Consider the following 9,946-nt stretch of genomic DNA (forward strand, 5'->3'; position numbering starts at 1 on the left):
TGTTTTACTACGTCCGCCCCGAGCAGACGCAACGAACAGAAGCGAACAAAATAAGATTTTTTTTTAAAGAAAAGGAAAAGATGGATGGAGCGTCTGCCACGTAAGCAGCAGATCCCGGGTTCGAGCCCAGGTCGGGGCACACATTTTCATCTGTCCCTGTTGATGTATGTCAACGCCTGTAAGCAGCTAAGGGTGTTCATTTCTTTGTAATTTCAATAACAAGATTTTTAAATGAGATATTCGCAGTTGGGAATGTAGATAACAATCAGCTGTAGAATGGAATGACAACAGCGAAAATTTGTGTCAGACCGGGACTCGAACCCAGGTTTCCCGCTTATCGCGAGAGGTCACCATAAGCGGTCACCATAAGGGTTCGAGTCTGACACAAATTTTCATTCTCTGTATTTCCATCTGTTTAGGGATGGTTGTGGGACTGTTTGATAGAGGGTGTCAAATTAAAAATTTCAGCCGTCATTTTTCCAAACAATTTATTTGGCAATCAGGTTCAGCGTTATACTACACCATCTTCAGGCCCCTGACTGACGTGTAGGAAAAATCTACTTCGGTTGTGATCTAATCAGGGGCCAGCAGTACTGGTTTTAGTCACCTGTCGGCAGGTGATAGTTGAAGTGATCCCTGTACCAAGTATCTACTAGTACCAGTACTGCTGGCCCCTGATTAGACCACAACCGAGGTAACTATTTCCTACACGTCAGTCAGGGGCGTAGTATAACGCTGAAACTGGTTGCCAAATAATATAAGGTTGGAAATTATATGGCTGAAAGGTGTTTAATTTGACATCCATGAAATGTTGTTTTTCGAATAATTAAGAGAATATTTCCCATTCGTTTGATTAAGGCTAAAAACATTATGAATAAACTTTCTCTGTGTAAATAAATCTGTAAAGTAAGGAGAAAAGGTCACTATTTAATAGAAGGAATTTTTTTTTTTTTTTTTGCTGTTCCGGTAAAGAACGTTCCAGAGAAATGGTTAAGCATCGAAAATGTAAAGGAAGTTGAAGCAGTCGCCGTAATTTGTTTTTGGATTATATAAAAGCAGGAGCTGTGAGCTCTCTCTCTCTCTCTCTCTCTCGCTCTTTCTCTCTCTCTCCGTCTCTCGTTTCTTTTTGATGGCTGTTTCACAAAAGGTAAGAGTCGCTCTCGTATATATAATTCTTGATTAAATAATTACGCTAATTTAATTACAATAACTGGGTTTGAATTAAGAATCTACTTTCCTTTTCCATTAATTCCACATCTCAAATTATTATGCTGCATTTTAGAACTTTTTCGTGCTGCGGCGAAGGAGTGTTGACTACAAATTTTTTGGTGGTCACAGCCGAACGCTATTAGAGTTCAATCGGCTATTACTTTATCAAACTTTTATTTCAGTGTCCCTGAGAACTGTTTTACCGGTTTTTTCTGTCAGTATCCGGGTAATGTAGTTACGCAAACAGCATAATTTTGAGATCGGTCACTGGCCTCTAAACAATGCCGTCGTTCAACGTTCTCGTCGGTCTGATAGGAATCTGATGATGCTGGTTGGCGGAATATATAATTTCATTAACCACAAGCAAAAATTTTAATGACTATTTTACCATTTCATAAGATTTGTCATCAGCAAAAGCGGTAAGTATAATATTACATTATATTCGTTTTAAAAACCAGTAATATTATACTGGCGCAGCCAACGTGTTGCTCGAACAAATAATGGTATGATGTTAATTGATGCTTGTTCGTTCTGTTTTTGACGAATCATTTGTATTCTTGCAGTCAGGAACAAACTGATGACGGTTGCACGAAAAATAATTGAAATTATCTGGTGTAACGGGAATCAGAGCAGACTCCAATAGCATCCCGAAAAAATGTATGGTTCAAAAATATGTGTAAAATCTTATGGGACTTAAATGCTATGGTCATCAGTCCCTAAGCTTACACACTAATTAACCTAAATTATCCTAAGGACAAACACACACACACCCATGCCCGAAGGAGGCTGCATCGCCATGGACCGTTCGGCTAATACCGCGCGGCAAAATGTATAGTTACCAACATGTTACCAGTTACCCCTGCTTTCGTAGTCTGCAAAGCCTTGCTCATTTAATTCATCGTCAATTTTAGATTTTATGCATTTTTGCGTAATTTGTAATTGCAGTAGGCATTGTTGCTAAGCGCCATAATAAGATGGCTACTTTTCTGCTGCGCGCAAGAGAAATGAAAACGATTGACAGTGGATTCTTTTAATTTGAGGCATCCATATTGTCATTTTAGTAATACATCAGTTTGTTTCTGGACAATTTACGCTAATTATTGTGCTGTCAAGAGATTTTATTTCAAAGTATATTTTCAATTTGTGTTATGACAAAGATAGGTAAACCTGCAAACATGGGTTCCGCAAATGATTGTGTTTCTGAAAATAACGTCGAAAGCGGTAACAATAGTACCGATCCGACTGTGGCAGATTATGGTGCTCAATATGTGGACGAAGAAGCTAATATACAGCCACAAGCAATTGAAAAAAGCACTCCGTCCTCAGGCCAGAAGTGGCCCATCAGGACCATCCGACCGCCGTGTCATCCTCAGCTGAGGATGCGGATAGGAGGGGCGTGTGGTCAGCACACCGCTCTCCCGGTCGTTATGATGGTTTTCTTGGACCGAAGCCGCTACTCTTCGGTCGAGTAGCTCCTCATTTGGCATCACGAGGCTGAGTGCACCCCGAAAAATTGCAACAGCTCATGGCGGCCCGGATGGTCATCCATCCAAGTGCCGGCCACGCCTGACAGCGCAAAACTTCGGTGATCTAACGGGAACCGGTGTATCCACGGCGGCAAGGCAGTTACACAAGCAATTGAAAGTACTGAGCAAATACCTCCTCCCGCCGTAGGTCTCTTTTCTCTGTTATTCAATACAGTTTCTGAGATGATTAACTCTCGCGATAAGGAACTGATAAAGACAATTAATACAAGCGATGAAACCTTTGCTTTAAGCATAAATACTATATTAAATGAACGCGATGAAGCGCTTGCTTCACGCATAAACAGCACCTTTTCTGAAATCTCTGGGCAGTTTGGAAGGTAGGAGACGAGGTACTGGCAGAAGTAAAGTTGTGAGGACGGGGCGTGAGTCGTGCTTGGGTAGCTCAGTTGGTAGAGCACTTGCCCGCGAAAAGCAAAAGGTCCCGAGTTCGAGTCTCGGTCCGGCACACAGTTTAAATCTGCCAGGAAGTTTCAGGTCAATACTACTTTAGCTGTGAGAGATGCAGCGCTGACATCTCAAATCACTCAGCTAAATGAGGAATTAGTAAAAAATAGTAAACACTGCTTCAGGAACAATAGCATCCGAAATTATCAGCCTACAGGAGGCATACAAGCATTTACCAGAAACCGTTTCCAAACTATCAAAAGATGTCGAAACAGTACAATCAGGACAGAAGACTGTGTAAGATACGATGCGCGAATTGCCACAATACGTTGACAGTATGTTTGTAGAAACAGAAGAAGAAGTGTTAAAAACCAGTCTACATAAGCAAAGTGAAAAATTAAATACCGAATTCGCCAAGTGGCTTGAGCAGAAAGACAAAATGTTCGCCGATAAAATAAATTCGGAGTGGAAAGCCGCAATACAACGCGCTGGGAGCGAAGCGATGGCTGTACTCGGCAAGGCGAAACAAACGCTCCTCTCGGAAATAGACCACATAAAGAACATGATACACCACGACCTTCCACAGCGGCGAGACGAAGTTTCGCCACAGGTGAAAGAAGTGCGAGTGCGATGGAAACAATACCACAGCCGATATGCATATGCAGGGCGCATACATTGGTGGTCCACAAAGCTCAGGGACATACTTTGAAGCGTATCAACCTGTAAACCCCACTGTACGACAATCGGATGATGAGATGGGGGCAGGTGCGACCTTATCAGAGATCTTTAAGGAAGAAAGCCTTTTAAAACACAGACAATTTCAGGTCTCTATCCCACACAAATGTCAAGTCCATCCTGTAGTTTTTATACGTTCATTCCGCAACGTATTGCCCAGGTCATGGAGTCAGAGGCAGAGAATACAATTCGTTGCCTCGCATATAGATGGAGACGGTGCTTTATGGGCTACCGAAGCCACAGAGAACTGTGTACATTATGAACAAATTGAAAAGGCTTTTTCTGCTAAGTACTGGTCAGTGGGCATACAAGAACGCCTTAGAAAACAATTCTTCGGCCCAGAAATTTACAATCCAAAGCAGGTTGGACTTAGGAAGTATTTCGAAAAATGCATTAATTTAACGATCTGTGGGAATAGCCGTTCGCAAACAAAGATGTGTTACGCATCTTAAAGGCAAGTTTGCCTGTGCACATAAGGGAAAAGTTAATCGCAGTCCCTGATGTTTCCAGAATGAGATTTTCACTCTGCAGCGGAGTGTGCGCTTATATGAAACTTCCTGGCAGATTAAAACTGTGTGCCGGACCGAGACTCGAACTCGGGACCTTTGCCTTTCGCGGGCAAGTGCTCTACCAACTGAGCCATCCAAGCACGACTCACGCTCCGTCCTCACAGCGTGGCAGAAGTAAAGCTGTGAGGACGGGGTGAGAGTCGTGCTTGGGTAGCTCAGTTGGTAGAGCACTTGCCCGCGAAGGGCAAAGGTCCCGAGTTCGAGTCTCGGTTCGGCACACAGTTTTAACCTGCCAGGAAGTTTCACAGTCCCTGATGTTGACCTTGGAGTTTTTTGTCAGTGTTTGATACCATTGACCTAACAAAGAAGATGTGAAAATCAGCACTAGCAACAATGACTCGCAGTCCGCGAATAGGAACGGACAGGGCCATAATAACAGCCGTAACGGTGGGTCGCGGAGTAATGGCGGCACGTCGCAAACCGGACACGCACAACAGAACGGTAATAATGGTGGTCCACAAAACGAATAGGCGTTCTTTCGAAGGCAGAGGCGAAATATTAATCGGCATCATCCCGGTTATCAAAATAATCTATACGGGAACCGACCAAACAACAATAGGAATCAAGACCCCCAATAATCATTGGTCGCAAAATAGCCAAGAGCAAGGCACGCCTCTACACCAAAATAGGAATAACTACAATCAGGACGTCCGGATAATCGAGGTGGTTGAAGCGTCGCCAATGACAGCTCCGGAGCGTCAAACTAAACGCGACTGTATCGAGCTCCCTGATACCAGTCGCGGGACGGAATGTGGGCTATAGTTTCAACGAACAGATAAACATACTCTGATATAACGTCAAGAGTTATTTAATGAGGTAGACAATAATATTGAAGATCCCTCGGAGTACATACAAGCCGCTGTTCAAGCAGTTGTGGGAGGTATTCCCACTACATTGATTTTAGATACCGGTGCAAACATAAACGTGATAGAATCTAATTTCTTCAAAAACATAGCGCAGTCTGTAAAAATTCCGACTTCGCCAATTCAAAACGGCGTGATATCTGGTGATGTTGGAGCCAGAGGCCAGGCTGTTACGTTGCAGGCACGGATAGGTATAGAACTCGAGAACGGAGCGGATCAATGCACGTTTCTCGAAGTGAAAGATTTAACCGTGTCCCGTCTCGTAGGCATGGAATGAATGCGGGAACGGGACGTGTAAGATCGACCTCCCGCATGGGGAATAACATATAAGGTTAGGAGGTGAGGAGTTTGTTTTGAATCTGGTAAAGACAAAAGCGAAACACAGCAGACTGTGCCAAGGAATCCAAGTTAAAATTATAAACACTTTGCCGTCCGCACGTCTGGTACAAATGTATTCGCTTGGCGGCGGCAGCACTAGTTCGGATTACTTGGCTTGTCGCCGGCCGTTCTTGACATTATCGGGAGATTATAAATTGTTAAGTTTTACTAACCTCGTCGTTAGTTCTCATAAGTTCACAACCCTGTTCCCCTACTTTCATAAAATTTCGAAGATAGGCCGGCCGAAGTGGCCGTGCGGTTCAAGGCGCTGCAGTCTGGAACCGCAAGACCGCTACGGTCGCAGGTTCGAATCCTGCCTCGGGCATGGATGTTTGTGATGTCCTTAGGTTAGTTAGGTTTAACTAGTTCTAAGTTCTAGGGGACTAATGACCTCAGCAGTTGAGTCCCATAGTGCTCAGAGCCATTTGAACCATCTTTTTTTGAAGATACGTAAATAAATACAAAACTTGTTTGCTTCGTATATTTGTTTATTTGCATTGTCTTTGGTACTTAGTACTTCTCTTTCGTATGATATGCAGCAAAACCGTCTCCAAGATGTAACGCAACTCCACAAGACTTGCACATTGTTTGTTATTCTCCTTTCTTTTGTTTTTGGAACATACATGGCAGTTCCTATGTTTTCCTTAATTCGTTTCGCATTCGGGAGGACGACGGTTCAATCCCGTCTCCGGCCATCCTGATTTAGGTTTTCCGTGATTTCCCTAAATCGTTTCAGGCAAATGCCGGGATGGTTCCTTTGAAAGGGCACGGCCGATTTCCTTCCCAATCCTTCCCTAACCCGAGCTTGCGCTCCGTCCCTAATGACCTCGTTGTCGACGGGACGTTAAACACTAACCACCACCACCACCTTTATTCGTTTCGGAAATAAGTACTAGCTGGTGTTGCTTTATGAGACCAGAAAGTCTGTCAACCAGCTGACGATGAGACGTACGCGATGTAGTGGCAACCCCCAAGTTTTGCTCAGAAGCAGGTACATGGTCTTTTATCCAAGAATCAGATACTTTCAGTATAAAATCGTGAAATCGGAGACTCTAGTGGTCTGTATTGAAATATTGCCAAGTACGGGACGCATTAAATAATGCGCAATTAAAGATGCACATGAATACCTTTTTTGACCATTTTATAGTTTTTCTGTGTATAGGGCAATAACTCAAATATTGGTCTGCCCGATCCACTCCTTTCATGTATTTGTTGTAGTCTAATACACTGCCACGTTTTTGTTTTGTGTAATTGGTTTCTCTACATTTCGCTTGAGTATCAGTCAAAGTGGCAATATGTATTGTAGAGATTGTTCGTATCGTTTTAGTTTTCGAAGCTCTCCATACCTGTGCGTGTACTTCACCTTTCCGTTGATGACAAGCTTCAAACACATTGACTGTTGCACGCTTTAATTTTTCCGGAAATCCTATATTTTTCTGTATCGTTCCACAAACTCAAATTTTCTTTTCAAGTAACTCCTCTGCAAGTTCTACACTTTTATAATAATTATCCATAAGAAGGTGTCACTGTTTTTTGCTAGAGGCTGTCCAGCGCCGCTATTTATCTTTATTGTATCCTGTACTCGAATCACATAGCATCCGAATGAGTATGCCATATTTCGCAATTTTCGATGGATTGTAAACTTTAAAATTTAATCGTCCACGTCACGGTATCATTTCTTCATCAACTGAGATGTTTTGACTTGGATTAAACGTTTGCTTAAACCTTTTGGAAAAATAATAAATTACGAATTGCACTTTGAAAAGCCGGTCGGCATTGTCCGGTTTATTGTAGTTGTCCGAAAAATGTAATAATGATAATATTCGTCTGAATCGGTTGCGGGACATCGTTTTGCGAAATATCGGCGTGTCTATCAACAGATACGTTGACCAATAATCACCGATCCTTGCTTTTTTCCAGTTCCCATAAGGATAGCAAGCCCAAACCAATTTCTAAGTTCAGGTCCCGCAACATCGAGCAATTTGGCATTTTTTTTTATCCTGTTTCCCTCTGTTTCAATTTTGACTGTAGTACTTGTTGGTTTCGTTGCTAATATATTCAAATAGATCGTTCCCAACATACAATTCTACGATATCCTGTGTATCTTTCAGAAATGTGTTTGGACCTGGAGATCCTTCAAATTTATTATTGGTCCTCGGTAAATCGAAGTCTGACCACTGTGCACTGTCGTCTTCTTCTGATTCATCCGAATCAGTTGGTAACCGTAGAGTTCGCCGAATTCTTCTTGGACGACTTTCACTATCTTCCGACGATTCTGTTTCACTTACATTTTTTTATATTCAATGTCTTCTTCCGACTCGGCCAAGTCGTCCGAAACGTCAGACAAGACTTCCACGCATTCATCGTAAATAATCGTATCGTCTCTTTCGTCTGCCATGATGAAAGGGCACGTACTTGTTGAAGTGTGTAGCTTATTGTTACCTAAACAAAACACCAACAGAATGTAAAAGATACTAAAGTGTTGTCGCCGGCCACTGCGTGGTACCATGCTCACGACACCACTATGTTGTCGCCGGCCACTGAGCGATACTATGCATACGACACCACTCTGGTATCGCCGGCCATTGACCGCTATTTCGCGCACAACACCACTGCGGTGTCGCCGGACGGCATAGTGTTAAGAACAGAGTGCTGTGGGTGCACAACCCTTCACATTATACGAAGCTTGCACCTTATCTAAGAACAGTGGGCAAAACGAAATAGATTCTTCGCTCATGCGATGGAAATCCGATGAAGCGAAAACCTTATCGGATGAACAGAAAACCAAATTATGTATGTTACGCGAGAAATATGTCGAGGTACTTTCGTTAAGGTCTGTCGTGATTACGGATTATGTTTACCAGATGGGAGTTCTGCCACATATACTACTGCCAAGCAACATGTTCCGTCCCGTGGTCTAAAAGGGTGGCTGTCAAAGAGGATTTCCAGAAGATGATAGAGTGGCGTCTTATAGAGCCTTCCATTTCGCCATACAGCAGCCCATTATTAGCTGTGGGCAAGGCAGCTGGAAGTGTGCGCCTTGTTCTTGATGAATGATCTATCAACAAAATAACTTTTTCCATAAGAAAAGGCCAGAAGTTTCGTTATCACCAAAAGGATTTGAAGAAATTTGATCAGTAAGGATGTTTGCCCAGAGGTCAAAGTATTTTTTCTTCTATATTTTATCTACCACTCTGTATGGTGAATATGTACTCACTTTGAAGTTTTATGTTGAACCTGTCATACTATGAAAGTCTACTGCACAATGAAGAACATGTACTAGTGTACCAAAAATAAGGTGCATAAATATTACTAATGATATATATATATGTAGCATTGGAAGGTGATGAAACTGCTGACATTTGTTTGATATAGAAGCAATAATGATCTTTTAGTTTTGAGTATTTGCTGAGTATAAGTAGTACTTAGGAATGTTTTCTGTGTGTTTTCATGAAAGTATGTTTATGTTGTCAAAAGGGACTCTTGTGTAATGAGAACGTATAGCTATGGCACTAAAACAGTGACATTTGGAAATGCAGACTGAGTATTTTGTAAGTGAAAAAATTATTTTCAGCATTAGTTATATGAAGTCTCGAAGTTTGACAAGTTTATTTTGGAGTATATTTTCGTATAGATCAATTAAAGTATAGTATATTGGAAGTGAAGAACAAAAGCCAAATGAGACAACAAGTTTTGTTTTTATAATTTGGTGCCCAGTACAAAGATAAACAGATGAACCGTTCCATGCAACTAAGTATATATAGCATGAGACAGTAATATTCAGTGTAACTAGTTATCTTGTGGTAAACATTTTTTTCAGGTTTAATTTCTGTGTAGTAAATATATGGCACACTGATTCATTGAATACTACCAAGTAAAGGACACTTAGTAAAACTTGATAGTGAATTGTATGTAAAGAGAATGCGTTCTCTAGTCACATTTATGGTTTATAGGATGACACTAAATTGAGCTGATCATTTATTGAAAGAAAGATGTACATGCCATGTAATAACTAAATCAAACTCTAAATATTAGTATGTAAGCAGCATGAAAGATTGCATTTCTAGTATATGAGTCAAGCTTGAGCTAGTAAATGGTGCTATTGGACTGATATTTTATTTTGTTTGTGAATATTTATGTGTATGCTAATCTCTTACTAATCTATTTCATGTGAGTAGATATGAATGCTATTTTGAATTAGATAATGTCTATGCAAAGGTGTACTGGCACAATTCATCAGCATAATCCATTATACGTTAAA

The 9,946-nt window shown here is 41.5% G+C and overlaps 2 non-coding genes across 2 annotated transcripts; one reads left to right on the forward strand and one right to left on the reverse strand.

Annotated features, from left to right (window-relative positions):
- The first annotated feature begins 3,126 nt into the window (after nucleotides 1–3,126).
- Trnar-gcg lies at nucleotides 3,127–3,202 on the forward strand. Its single transcript has one exon. It is a non-coding gene; the product is annotated as a tRNA-Arg (tRNA).
- A 1,248-nt stretch (nucleotides 3,203–4,450) lies between these two features.
- On the reverse strand, nucleotides 4,451–4,525 carry Trnas-cga. The gene has a single exon. It is a non-coding gene; the product is annotated as a tRNA-Ser (tRNA).
- Between the last annotated feature and the right edge of the window lie 5,421 nt (nucleotides 4,526–9,946).

This window comes from Schistocerca americana, chromosome 1 (assembly GCF_021461395.2).
Source record: "Schistocerca americana isolate TAMUIC-IGC-003095 chromosome 1, iqSchAmer2.1, whole genome shotgun sequence".
Classification (NCBI taxonomy): domain Eukaryota; kingdom Metazoa; phylum Arthropoda; class Insecta; order Orthoptera; family Acrididae; genus Schistocerca; species Schistocerca americana.